The sequence below is a fragment of the Numenius arquata genome, chromosome 7 (genome assembly GCF_964106895.1).
Source record: "Numenius arquata chromosome 7, bNumArq3.hap1.1, whole genome shotgun sequence".
NCBI lineage: Eukaryota > Metazoa > Chordata > Aves > Charadriiformes > Scolopacidae > Numenius > Numenius arquata.
Window position 1 is genome coordinate 19,864,535 of NC_133582.1, and position 14,324 is coordinate 19,878,858.

Consider the following 14,324-nt stretch of genomic DNA (forward strand, 5'->3'; position numbering starts at 1 on the left):
CCTTTTGATTTCCGTTGGAAAAAGCTGTACAATTCAATTAGGATTTGATGATACCAGCACCAATGCCACAGGCACAACCCATATCCCCTCAGGAAGGGCAATCACGTCTCCGCTGAAAGGCCTGATGCACATTAGCACAATGGTTTGTGGGTTGCTGAAAGCTTTTAAATTACATGTTTCCAGAGTAAGAGGGTACGGGGGGGGCGGAAATAAAATATCAGGAAATACTCCATCTGAAGTATATAGAACACCAGCTACAATCTGAATAAATTTTCTGCTGCCAGCACGTACCTCCTCAGCCACTCGGCCTTCCCATCCGTTCCCTGCAAACTTGGCTGCCGCTGCTGCCACCGCCGCTTCCTCCTCCTCCTCCTCCTCCTCCTCCTCCTCCCTGCCTCGCATTGGGTTTCCTCCACTCCTTGCACTTCACGACCCAGGTAGCCCTCCAGCTGACAGCTTGTACACAGGCATGCACAGCCTCACCTCACTGCTGGGAGATGGTGGCCACCTTTGTGAGGAGGAGACTCGTGGCCATGCACTGCAGAACAATGGGACAACATCACAGGTGTTGGCCTAAGATGGCAGCCATTTTTACTGATGGGAACCAGGCAAACTGGCTGTTCACTCTTCCATCCTCCCCAGGGGATGAAACACTCAGAGGAACATCTGTAAGAAAGAGAACTGAAGAGGAGACTCATGGCCATTCACTGCAGACTCCTGGCATTGCCATTTTGTGGGTACCAGCATCACAGGTGTTGGCCTAAGATGGCAACCATTTTGACCGATGGGAACCAGGCAAACTGGCTGCTCACTCTTCCATCCTCCCCAGAGGACGAAACACTCAGAGGAACATCTAATAAGAAAGAGAACTGAAGAGGAGATTCGTGGCCATGCACTGCAGAGTCCTGGGGCAGCCAATTTGTAAGTACCAGCTTCACAGGTGTTGGCCTAAGATGGCAACCATTTTGACTTACGGGAACCAGGCAAGCTGGCTGCTCACCCTTCTGTCCTCCTCAGGGGATGAAACACCTAGAGGATCATCCATAAGAAAGAGAACTGAAGACAGGTGATTTGTTTAAAATCACGGAGGCCCTTCCCTTTATGAAAGAAACTGGACCCCCATCTCCCAACGTCTCCCTAACTCCAGCCACTGCCTGCTTTACCCCGACCAGGCTGAGGCCGGGTGGTGGCAGCACCTCGTCCCGGGGCAGCGGAAGCCAGCAGGGACCGGGGGTGCTGGAGGCCAGAGAGCAGGTCAGGGCTGTGCACAGAGGCGTGATGGCGTTTGGAGGCACAGGGCTCCCATTCTGCGTGCGTGGGCCAAGCGTGAAGCCCACATTTGTCACACACTGAGGTCAGGCCGTGGGAACGTGAAAGAAGAGGAGCAAGATCAAAAGCGGGATTTCTTCTGTTTGTTTCTCTCTCAGATCTCATGCTCAGAGGGCAAGCTTTTTGGAATACATATTTCAGATAGAGTGTATTGGAAAATAACAGTACTGGAGGTTACACAGCTGCAAATCAAGTAAGAATCAGGCGCAAAGGTCTAAACTGCTGCAAAGGAGAAACAAGAGAAGGAGAAACCACATGCTTAATGCAGTGAACATATTTACCTTTTTAACACTTGTCTTTGACTGGCATTAGATTCTAGATAGTGGAAGCAGGAGAGAGAGAAAAGCTACAGAAAAAAATTGTCTCAAGAACACTTTGATTTTTAAGAAAGAGGATATTTCTTTGGGCAGGCACGACATAAGACAGAGTGAACTTGAGGAACCGATCCCTGAAATTAGCCTTGCTGAAAAGTACTCGAAGTGGAAATTCAGCTGTGGTTTGAAAGCGCAAGGGCTTCCAGGAATTAATCTGATCTCCCAGCTCTGCCTGGCAGAGGGAGAGGAGCTGGGAGGTGAGCAGGCTTTGAGATGAAGGTATCAGATGGAAGTTTTGTTTATCCATCCTCTGTGAGACTGGCTGACTTGGGAAAGCACTATATTTATAAGCAATAGTTTATGACAAAACTTTAACACATTTAAAATGCAAAAATAAATCTGAATCTAACTGTTTAGTAATTATTCTCTGCAGTGTGACAAATAATGTTTCAATATTTGCATGCGCAGGCATGAGTAAAATTCTTGAAAAAGAAGCCTAAAGCACTATTTTTGCACCTAAATCAGTAGCTTGCTTTGCAGATATCCAGATATCCCAGCCATCATCACTGACTCCAGAGGAAACTCTTGGAAGCAGATCAAAAAGAGGAGGGAAAGAGGAGAACAAAACAGATTGTGGAGCCAGATCCTGCTTTCTGATTATTTGGGCCCAACACAGCCACAAGACACTCAGGAGTTGGTGACGGGGAGCTCCAAATTGCACAAATGGCTTCCAGCTCTCTTTTGTCTGTAGAGCAGAGTAGGCAGAAATCAAGCAGCCGGCGGCAAACAAACGTTCACTGCCTTCTTGTCTGCAAAGTGAATGGCAATACACTCTCCTGCATCGGGGGGCTGCGGCAGCATGAGCAGAGAGGGGAAGGAGTACACCATGACATTAATTCTTTGGCAGAACAAGGAGTTATATCAAGGGCGATGCCACACCGTTTCTGAAGGGCGTTCATCCCACACACAACCAGCCGGACCCCTCCCGCACACAGAGCAGCTGCTAAAGGACTGCACAGCTATTCCTCTGAAGTTTGCTCCCATTATGTCTCTTTCTCCTCTGAGCCAGAGAAAAAGAAAAAGCCCCGGTAGACTGGATATTTTAGTGGCATGACATGACCAGGAGCTAAATGCCATATGTTTTCTATGTTCATTGTAAGAATAAAAGTTGAGGGCAGCAGACATGGCTTGTTACATGTTCCTGAGGCTTTTGAGCCTCAGGAAGTTTAAAAAAATTGAAGTGAAGCCAAAAGGGAGAGCTAAGCATGGTTTTGCTTTCCACACTTCACTCACTCACCATTTCTGCCATTGGGCCAGTGAAGTCTGGGATCCACTTCTCCAGAGACAATGGTTTAAGTTCTGTGAACAACAGACAGGCAGTGATTATTTTTTTCACGTTAACTCAAATAAAGCATACTTAATAGATATCATTTGTGAGGGCAATAGCATATGCACGTCACCCTTCACACCTCAAATTAGATGAATACCTGTTAGATTAGTAGTTAAATATTATCAAAATCAACAAAATGGCATCAGGATCTTCAAACGTTCTTTAGTGAATTTGAACAATGAGAGAAGAGCAGGTGCTGATGGTAGAGGTGAGGGCTGGAAACTCATATAATCTGCTTCACCTGGGACTGGCTGACTTGACCTGACCAGAAGAGGAAACACATGGCCATTTATAGACATATGTTTTATGTAATGGAAAAGGGTTTGCTCATTTGTGGAGTTGAAAGAGTTTACTCATGGAAATTTAGGAACATGCACATAAATAATTCCTATGCTATGATTTTTTTTCTGGAAAAGCTGAACAGAAGTATTTTAAATAATCCTATGAAGAAATATACCAACTGCTGCATTAAAATTGAAGTTGAAATTAACTTAAACATATAAAAAATATTTTCGAATCTTAGGACAGACTCTAAATTACCCTCATGCATAGACAAATTCTGATATTATTTTAGCGTTGAGGATTGTGACAGGGAAAGATAGGAATTCCTAACAGAAGGGAATGAAAAATCATCAAAGGATTTCTATGTTAACAAACGGGATTCTACCAGAGATCATCTATTTCAAAGAAAAGCACCATCTGTCACCCCAACACAAAAAAAAATAAATCAGATTTTGGAGCTCCCTCTGCTGGACGCAGTGACTTTTGTCTCGGTTTCCCTCTGCGCATCTACCACAGAAACTGAAAAAAAACCCCACAGCCTTTGCAGCAATAAACTGTACATTTCACATGCACGTATGATATCAAGGAAGAAGAGATTTTTTTTCCTCCTCTACATAAAAAGAGCAAATGCGTGTAAACCAGTACTGCTCGCTCTACAACTGGGAAAAAATCACAAGTGCTGTTTAAAGACTGACTATACTACCAGTGGGATTTCTTTTGCTATTTTTCCTCTCTTTTTGGAGCATAGGAGTTCACACTTACAAAGCTCTCCCCTCCACCCACCCCTTGTTCTCTTTTTTCTCTCTACCAAATCAACGGGGAATCAATAAATTACTGTTTAAAATATAAAAGAGGGCATTCTTAGGAACATTGCTGCAGGAACAAGCCTCAGAGCTAGTGCCAAATACTGTGTTGCCGATGACACACATGCAGCAGAGTTGACACAGTTATAATAAAATCACACCTAAAAATGTATTCGTGAGTGTCAGTGGGCAGTGCCTCAAATGTCTGGTGTAGTTCTTGGTGCCCTGCAAGACTGACATTTTGGGACAAGAGCCTGGAGTGCGTCAGAAGTGTGTCAGCCCAGGCAGGGTGCCATTTAAACAGCCATCTTAGGGTGGGAGGAAGCACGCTGTGGAAGGAGATTTCTTTCTTTACCAACCGTAAAATGCGTTTAAATGCCTTCCTCGGAGGGGCCTTTTCTCAGTTTTTATCACCTCTGTTCCTTTCTTCTTGCAGCCCTTTGTCTGCGGAGAGGCATGGCCCTGGCTCCAGCCACTCGGGTGTATCAGCTGCTCTGCTGAGAGCACCATCATTCAGCTCAGCGACTGCCCAGCCAGGCTGGTGTGGAGCCTACTTGGCACAGCTCATTGGCAGGCCTGGATACGCACAACTTCACAGAGGTATTTTAAAAAAGATGTGTTCATCATCCCAGATCCAGTGTTCACAAGTTTCAGTCATTTATATACATATATATGTATACATGCTGTTGGCTATAAACTCACGGTAGAAGAGAAAAGAACCGAAGGAGCATTCTTGGGGATACGCGTGTGTGTGCTTTTTGGAGGCTGAGATATGGCGGTGAAAACAGCAACATAAAATAAGAGACTGAGGTTGTGAGATCAGCACTGAAGGAAGTGAAAAAGGAGAAAGAACAGGGCCACTGAGAAGGAATAAAAGGTGGGAGAGCAAAGGAAGCAGGAAGGCTCAACATCACAGGGCAGGGAGAAGGAGGACACTATTGTAGGGACAAAGGAAAGTGCCACCACATCTCACAGTCCTTTTTCTGAGAACTCCTCCCTCACCGCCAGCATCAGCCTACACAGAAAGGAACATGAAAAGTCACTTTTTTCCTTTTTCTAGACAGGCAAAAGGAGCATGTTTTGCTTTCTAGCTTCTTGTTACTTTTCATCTTCTATTCCCATAAGTACAAGCCCTCCTCTTTTAAAGTTAGGTTTAAATACTTTGCTTGAAAATCTTAAACTCTATATGATAAATTTTGGTCATTACCGTTATTCACTGCTACGTTGTAAATATTGCCCAAGAGGAAACGATACCAGCAGGGCTAACCCAATGCCAGCAGTGGCACTGCTGTTACAAATTACGACAGAGTGGCTTGAATCAATACAGCACTAAACAGACCACATTCCACTTTAGTAATTACATTAGACTGTTGAATTTAGAATGTTATTTTAGTGACACTGGTTCTTTGAATATGAGATCATGTCTGATAACTTCATTTAACTTTAGTTTACTCTGTTCAGAAGAGTAGTAATAGGGATGTAGGCTCCAGGACAGCTGTTAAGAGACTAATATTTATTTCCCGGGTACAGTTACTTGACAGAGGATAGACTTACAGAAGGGTAATACCACTGTTTAATGTTAGGGGTCAATGTGCATTAATTCTAGGAGTTTCATGCTTTTATCCTTCCTCCCTCTTTAACCATCAAACGCAAATGATATACACAACTATTAAAACTACCACGTTGGGAATTAATCACAGGAGAAGAGAGAGATCTTATAGAAGGAACAGGGTAGGTAAACTGAGTCAAAAGAGAAGAGGTTGTTCTCCCTTTTATTCCATACTTACTCTCCCTGGCATGCAGGGATGGCATGCAGGCCAACAATTGCTTCATGTCCTCAGGGTACTGTTTTCCCGGCTGCTGAGCTGGATCTGCTCTCGGGATCCCGCTGGACACAGCTGGTGGCTGCAGCTGCCTGGGCAGACTGTAGCCTGAGCACCGAAGCATGGTCAGGAGCAAGCCCTGAAGAAAAGAGCGCTGCTGTTCTCAAACAGGTGGGGAGGTTTTTTCTAACCTCCTGTCCCCAAGTTGTATTTCCAACATATAAGACTGGTTCCAAGAGTTTTGCTTGGAAAGTATACTTTTTGCTGTTGCTGCCACTTCATTTATTGCATGACCATTTCCATAACATCTGTCTTTGGTAGTTATTTCGCTCTGTTCAATCAAACCTGTGGGTGGGATAGCACAGGGAGCTGATCTGGAGCTTTAATCCATGCCCTGGCCTTTAAACCCATCCAGGCGCCTGTATGTGGGGTCGGTATTCTCCTACTTTGCTGCTTTTTTTTTTTTTTTTCCCCCAAGATTTTTGGGCATTCTTTGGAGAAGCCATGGCATGGGAAGCATGCTTTATTTTCAAGATCTGCTGACGGTGTTAGCTGTGCACACTCCTAAGAGATCAGCTGAGGCCCACACTGTTAAGTTCTGAAGTGCCATAGGAGGCAAACAGACCTTGCGCAGTTCAGTGGTAGATGTTGTAGTTACCATTCCTGGGTGGCACATTCCTGGTCGTCATATGAAACAACAACAGATAAAGTTGATTTCTTTCTTGCCATCAGTTCCCTTTCTGTTTTGTAGACACCTGAAAGAAAAGGGTACCTACTTACAGAAGGTATTGACTAACAGCAATAAGGGTTATACAGAAAGGGTTATATGTGTGTTAACAGGTGACAACAGCTCTTTTAGGAAGTTGATATTGGATGCTGGTATTTCAGCAGCTTCTGATGGATTGTAAGTCTTGAGTGACTACACAGCCTGGAACACATTTTGTAAGAAAACATAACAGAGAGTCCACCTTGGGCAGGTTATTAGCTCACATGGAACAGAGAAGAGGACAGCAGATACCATCATTTTTGCAGTGTTTACTTTCATACCAGTACTTCAAGAAACATCCAGTTCCAAGAAGCTGAAAGAATATAGAGAAAAACATCTATTTTTACTCCAACCATATTTTTACATCAGCTCCCCAGTGCTCATTGTTTGAGTGAACATAAACTGCACAATGTCATCTAAAAATAAGCCCATACCCAGTTTTTAGTACCAGAAAATAAATCCATTCATTTAGTGCAGGAAAGGCATATCAACCGCTATTCTTATGGATTCTGTCAAGATTTTAAAACTAAACTTAGTCGGTTTTGAGGTACTTCTCATTTCCAGTCTATTTCTCACAAGTTCTCCTCTGTTCTCTTCCCAGAAGATCACCAGAATATTCTGCAACCTGAGCCAACAGCAAAATCGTGAACTCTTCACATCTCAAGATATTATGGGCTGCAGTGAAGGAAACAGGTTGTCCCTGACCTCCCCTTATGATATCGTGAACCAGAGGGTTCCTGGTGGAGTCACTTTCCCCTCGATGGGCTCAGACTTCAGCCATTCTGGGGAGGAAAAGCAGGTCACTGTTAAGTCTCAAAATTATCTCCCCCAAAGGCAAAAAATAATGGTGGGCTTGTCAGTGAGTGCATAAGAATAAGAATAATCTTAATTAAGATCTCACTTTATGAGGGAGTGCTCTAATCCCTACGCTGCAAGAGAAGTGCATAACTTCTTCCTTCGGAAGAAAGGTGAGCTGGTGCCCTCTGCACATACTGATAACCTAAAAACCTAAAAACACTTGAGCCTGTGAATCCCAGTTGCAAGGAGAATGTCTCTGGGCTCCAGGCCAGGTACGCTCTACAGTATATCCTGCCCTCCTGGTTTCACAGCTGAGTTCCTGCCAGAAGCTTGCTGTGCTGCCTTCTGGAGCGCGCACCCAGATTTTTCCCATGGAAGTAAGCGTATGGCCTAGGGAAAAGGGATGGTGCATGTTAAAATCTAAACAGGACAAAGACAAGATGCCTTTGGGGCATATGCCTAGAGTCAGGACCTAGAAAGTGCTGCCACGTCCCATAATTCAGACACAGCTGAAGGTACCTAACGCCTGCAAATTCATGCTGCATGCATTTCAAAGATGTTCCTTCACATTACTTTTTTTATAATTTATCGATGCAGTTGCTCCAAATTGCAGCCAGAACAAGCTACCTAAATGCTTGCAGAATATCCGTTCTGAAAACCATCCCTTTCTTCAGCTTTTGCTTGGCCTTATAATTTAGATAATACACTAAATACTGTAATTCTAATTGCCACTTCATTTTCTGCATGCATTTCAGTATACTGGTTTTGATTAACTTAAAGCCCAGTGTCTCTGCTCCTGCTCTATCCTAGCAAACAGACATTCCAGATCCAGAAACAGACAGTTAAATTTAGTAAACATCTAATGCTCACCTCCTGGAGAATTTAAACTGACACACTAACCTAATTAGCTTTTTGGCATCACAAGCACTCTCAGCTTCGGGAGGGTGGCGGTTCTGTGGCAGTAATAGGAACCAGATATTTTTTGTATTGTTCTCCTGTTTTAGACATCTCAAATAGAACAGTTAAAGAGGCCCCAGCAGTGGTAGTTTGGATGGAGAAGTAAGATTAAATAGGACTGAAAGTCCATCAGCAATATTAGTTTGGGAACCCTGGGTTCCTGAAGCAAGTGTTTTTACTTAATTAACTGATACAAGCTTAGTGTGTTAGGAGTAAAAATAAAGATTCTATCTGGATGGGTTTTTTTAAAGCAGCTGGATGATGTTTACATTAAAGCCCAGAAATCTCTTAATAAAATAGATAAGGTGTTTTCCAGAATTCATCTTTTAAAATTAATTAGACATCCAAAGTTAACATATCCATCACTTATCAACTTCTTCTAATAACCAAACCTGTTGGAAATATGATTTTAACTTAGATATAAGGGGAGCACTTAATTTTACTCACATTCTCTGTAAGACCTTCAGCAATGAAGCTTCCACAGTCTCTTTGTGGTCACTGACTGCTGAACTCCGGGCTCAAAGCACCTGCACCAGGCTTTGCTCAGGTACCTGCTGGTGGGCAGGTCCGCAGCACCCTTGGGCTTGCTCCTGGATGTGACCTCAAGCTGGCTGGAACCTGTGCAGAAGTGTCAGAGACACGCGGGCTCCCCAGGCCCTGCTCCTGCTTCGGGCTGCACCTAAGCTCATCCTCCCCAGGGTACCGTAACCGGCACAGCCTGAGAGCCAGGCTCAAGGGGAGAGGTGCCCCCTTAGGAGGAGCTGCAAACAAGGGTTGAAGGCCTACTGATTAACAAACTGTTGACTTACGTTAAATGCAATCAAGAATTATTTGCAGATAGATGCTGGAGTTTCAATTTAAACCCAGTACTAGTGGGTTATCAAAGTTATCAAAATTTGAATTATCAAAAGTTTTGATAATTCTGCCCCCAAATCCCATAGGTCCAACACCAGTCTTGCTGATGAGTTGACTATCATCACTAGCAGGTGTGTTAGATGAGGGAAGGGAGCAAAGTGGCTGAATTCTGTGAAGTTTTATTCCCCCACCAAAAAAGCATTTGAAAGGCAGGGAAGCATTAGAGTTAAATCACAGTCTCCCTAGCCAAAACATTCATGGGCCACTGGAAGAAGATGGGGAATCATAGATACTTCATCAGAAACGAGGAGTACAGAAATGCAAATGTCACCAGTTACAGAAAGTATGTTATGATTGTCTTAATTTGGAAAAAGGGAGTTAGTAAATGTATATGATACAGGGAGGCTGGCAATACCACTCTAGCAATCAGAAAAATAGAAGAGAGAGGAATCTCCAAACGGTGTTTTTTAGCAGACATTGGTAATTATTGGTGTTATAGTACTAGTCAAAGCTGTTTGTTTATAATTCAGAAAGATGTGTGTGTTGCTCTCAGTAAAAGAGAGTGAGACTCAAACATTTTTTCCCATTTCACAGAACAAGTCTCTCACAATAATACTCAAGAAGAGTTCTCAAGAGCATTCAGCTCAAACCTGGTTTGCTACCAATTAAGCTAATGTTAATCAGCTTAATGCTCATGCTAATGCATAAGCTTGTTGTTGAGGAAAGGATGAGAGGTACCAAAGCCAGCCCTGCCTTGGACACTGCTGACAAGAAACTTTCAATTGTGCAGGTCTCAGTGATAATAAATTGCGCTGAGAGGGTATTTAATTTCTCTCCAGTTCCTTCTGCTGAAAGAAATAATTAAAAGTAGAAGTGGTCCATGACTACATTTAGGAAAGAGCCCTGGAGAGCGCCTGACCAGCTTATCCCACAGCCACACTGCTTTTCAGTCTGAGATTTTGACAGTGAACTGATTTCCAGTAGCGTTTCTCCTTGGCCAGGGCAGTTTTTTGCCCTGGGCTGAGAAGGTGTAACACCGAAAGGTCCCAGGTCTATACGCGTCCATGCCAGGGAGGACAGCTTGGGCATATCAAGTTTGCTGGCCTGGTCATGAAGAAAGCGCTCCATAGCTGACTCCGTGTCCCTTCAGTATCCTGGCACCCATCATACTGGAACTAATTTTAAAAATGAGAAAACTTGTTGTGACCCAGGCCAGGGCACTCTGTTGGGATATCACGCGTCTTAGTTTGGAAAAGAGCATTTAATGTCACAGTCTGGCTCTTCATCATGGCTTCCTGTTAAGTGCAATGGATTCAGGTAATAAGGGCAACAGTGCTGACATGTAATATATTAAGAAAGAGTTTAGCGTATCATTTGATAAGTGGAAGATCTTACAATTATTTCTTCCAACAAACAGTGGCACTACAAAGACCTGTTAAATTACATTTTAAGCACGTCAGGAGAGTGATCCTACCCAAAAAAATGTGACATCATTTTGCTGTTGTGATTCGTGGGACCAGGGAAGAAGCAGCGCACACCCACCATGTGCAGTGACCGACCAGTATTTTTAGCAACAGTCGGCTCCCAAGGACGTTTCTCACTGCAAAAAAAAATTCAAATTTTGGAGCTCCCTCTGCTGGTTCTTCGTCAACTTTCACTCAGAACTGCTTTCCCTTCTCTCCGACTGCTCGTTATCACTTAAACATTTAATTTCATGCATTGCTGTATTGAAAAACAAGTTACCCCGTTGCCTATCAGAGCACGTGTCTGACAGTTGATATTACACTGGGAGAAAAATCTGACAGTCGTCTAACAAGGAGAGAAAAGCTTCTTCTTTTAAGTCCAGTTTCAGGACTTGCGTAGTGCGTGCACACAAGCGTTTAGGGAAAGCACATTGCCCTATCGCTCCGTTCTTCCGTGAATTCCTGAAATGTGCGCACTCATGTTATGTGACTACTTTAATATAAGTTACTCTGCCTTACTAAGTATAAACAAAGTAAACCAGGAAGAAGACACTGTGAAAACGCTGCAGGAAATTGCACAAGCACGCACCACCAAGAAACCAGGTGTCTGGTTTTATACTCACCCTTTATACAACTGATGTAAGTTGTGTTCATGGTCTAGAACTTCCCTCATTTTTATTCAAGTATTTTCTTATTGTCATGTACGTAACTGGCACTCCAGAGGTTCAGAGTTTGCTGTTCTCCACTGTAACCAGGCTCAGGGTGTCTCTCAACACAATCACACGGGTATTTCAGGTGCACGTGTTAAAAAACAGCCAACCAAACGAGAGAGAACGCAGTCAGACATCAGCAACAGTGTACGTCCAAGGTACCGCTCAAGTTTCGTTGTCTTCATTACCTTCAAAGAGAGCTCGGGGTCGGGGTTGCATCAATTGGCTCACTTTGCTTATAACTTGAGGGCTGTCAATCCAAATTCTCAGAGGTGAAAATGCACCTCTCCGTTTCGACGGGCAGCAGCTCGTCTCCCGTCGCCTTGCAGCAGGCGCGCCATTACGGGGAAGTTTGCAGAACAGCCTCCAAAGCGCATGGGATCCAACCCGAGACTCAGCCGTTCTGGGACACGCTTTTGCTCTGCATGCAAGAGTCATCCCTACAAAAATTACAGCTTTCTACTCCAACTTTTTTTGCGATCGATATCAAATAGCTTTAACTTTAAAAGGTGAAATTTCATTATGCTCAAAGAGGTCCGAAAATAGATTATAGAACTTTTCTTCCCATTTTCTTGCAGGTAACCCACTGGTTTTGCAGTTAAGCTGCGATAAATTCCAACCAAACTGAACTCTGCACATCGAATTGTAGCCTATAAAAATTTTAAATAGTGGAGGTATATAGCCCTCATTGAGGCTGATAAAATAGTAATGGGAGAGCCACAATATAATTACAAGAACAGCTGATTAAATCAAGATAGCACTTAACAGAACAAGATCATTTCAAATCTCATGATGACATTAGATTATATCATCATTTTAGTGACACCACTGAGAGGTGATCAGAGACGGAACTTTAACTTTCAACTTTTGAACAATTTAATTTAAACTTTTTAATCACTGATATAGAAAAAACCTTCACCCTTATATTTTCTCTGTGTTCACTGAGAGAACAATATATATATTTATTCTGTATATTGATACCTGGATAATGGACCCATAAGTATATGCTGCTGAGCTGAATCTTGTGAAGGTCATTAGAAAATTATCCCACTGAAGTCATCGGAAATATTCCTTCTGATTCCTGCAGAAACTGGAATGACCCACTTGTGACTTTAAAGTTTTCAGTCTTCCTAATGTTTACGGTATATTTAAAATTATTTTGGCTTAGGTCTTTATTATTTGTTTAAACAAGGAAAAGATCTTTCAGTGCCGCTGTTAATCACTAGCGCTAGAGCAGAGCAGAGCTGTCAGTCATAAATATTCAGAAACTGTAAACCAGGCACTGTAAAAAGTATTTTTTTACCAAAAAAAGTTAACTTGCCAGTTTAGGGGGAGTTCATGCTACCTCTGAATACAAAACTAGACCAGGTGACTCTCAGCATTTCCTCTCGTTTTTAGCCTTCATGTTTAACATTTCTGAAGGTTGCCGTGGTCATAACTAGCTCTAGGTGTTGCTAAGAGGAAAGCTGAGGTTGCTTGCCCAAGTCCGGTCCCTAGGACTCAGAAAAGGCTGCCAACTGCAGCAAGGCCACGCTGCCGTGGTCCCCAGCACAGGTCTGCGCTCACCTCCTTACCCGGCAGCGCGGGGCCGGTCCAGACACACGGACTGGGCTGGAGCACGTCACTTAAGGTTTGCGCTGGTGTGCGAGCACTATGTCAGCTGGAGTCCCGTGTTGCTTTGGGTTCCTCTCCGCTGCGGGATGCTCATCCCGCTGAATTTTGGAGCCGTTAGTGGGTAGCGCTGTCTCCTGGCAGCTGGAGAGGTCCTGAGGTCAATCTGTGACCTAAAGAACCTCTTAAAAAATCATTGCTCTAGTGCCTAGACACCTTTGCATTCAAGACAGGCATTTTTACACCTCCACGGCTCCACGAAAGAGGGAACGGAGTAAAGCTGCTGTCCTACTGGTGGTGTAGAATGGGAGTGAAGCTGCGTTCTTCCTGGAACTACATCATTGCTTCCAGACCACTGAGACGGGCTAGAAGCAGAACTGCAGGTGCAGCCGCCCAAACAGCTGACTGTCTCTCCCACACTGAAGGTAGGGAGGAGCTGCTTCTCTTCTGTCTGATGTTTTGTACCAGCAGATGAACAAGGAGGTGCCTTGAATGGAGAAGGAAAACACTTCAGGACAAGGGCGAGTAAGGTTTCTGGAGATACGCGGTGCGCTCACCTCATATTTGGCAGCGATGAACAACGTGAGGATGCCGCTGAACATGGCAGATGACTACGTCTGGGAACCTGCAGCTCCCACTGCTCTCCACCTCTGCTTCCAGCTGCCAGGGAGTATGGAGTTATAATAACGTTGACAGTAGCAACAGGGCGATTTGGGACATGAAATCTGTGACTCAGGAGATGCCAAACACCTTGTGAGTGATCGCAGTTGTGTAGGGTTTGCTTGTATGAGCTTTCCTGTTGGGGGCTTTGATGACACACGCGTCTCTCCTGGCTTTTTTACATAATCTGATTGTAACTATTGTTACGATACGACTATTGAGTTCACGGTAGGAAATGTTACCCATTGAAAAGTCATTGCTCCAAAGGGTATCTTTTCCTAAGTCGCATTGCAATCATAGTTTTAATTGCACAATAATATTTGCATTATTACACCGTATGCATTTGTTATGCAAATACTGTTGTGTAGTTATACAATTGCACATAAAATTATTATGTGTACAATTGTAATTACACATATTTGTTCAGAATAATCAAACTTGGTAAGAAAGGTATTTTCAGTCCTTTCTAAAATAACTGCGCTCTTCACTCAGTAAAGGACAATGTTATTCCTTGGATCTATTAACATTCTTCTGTCTAACAGGAAGGAAGGTATTGATAAGCA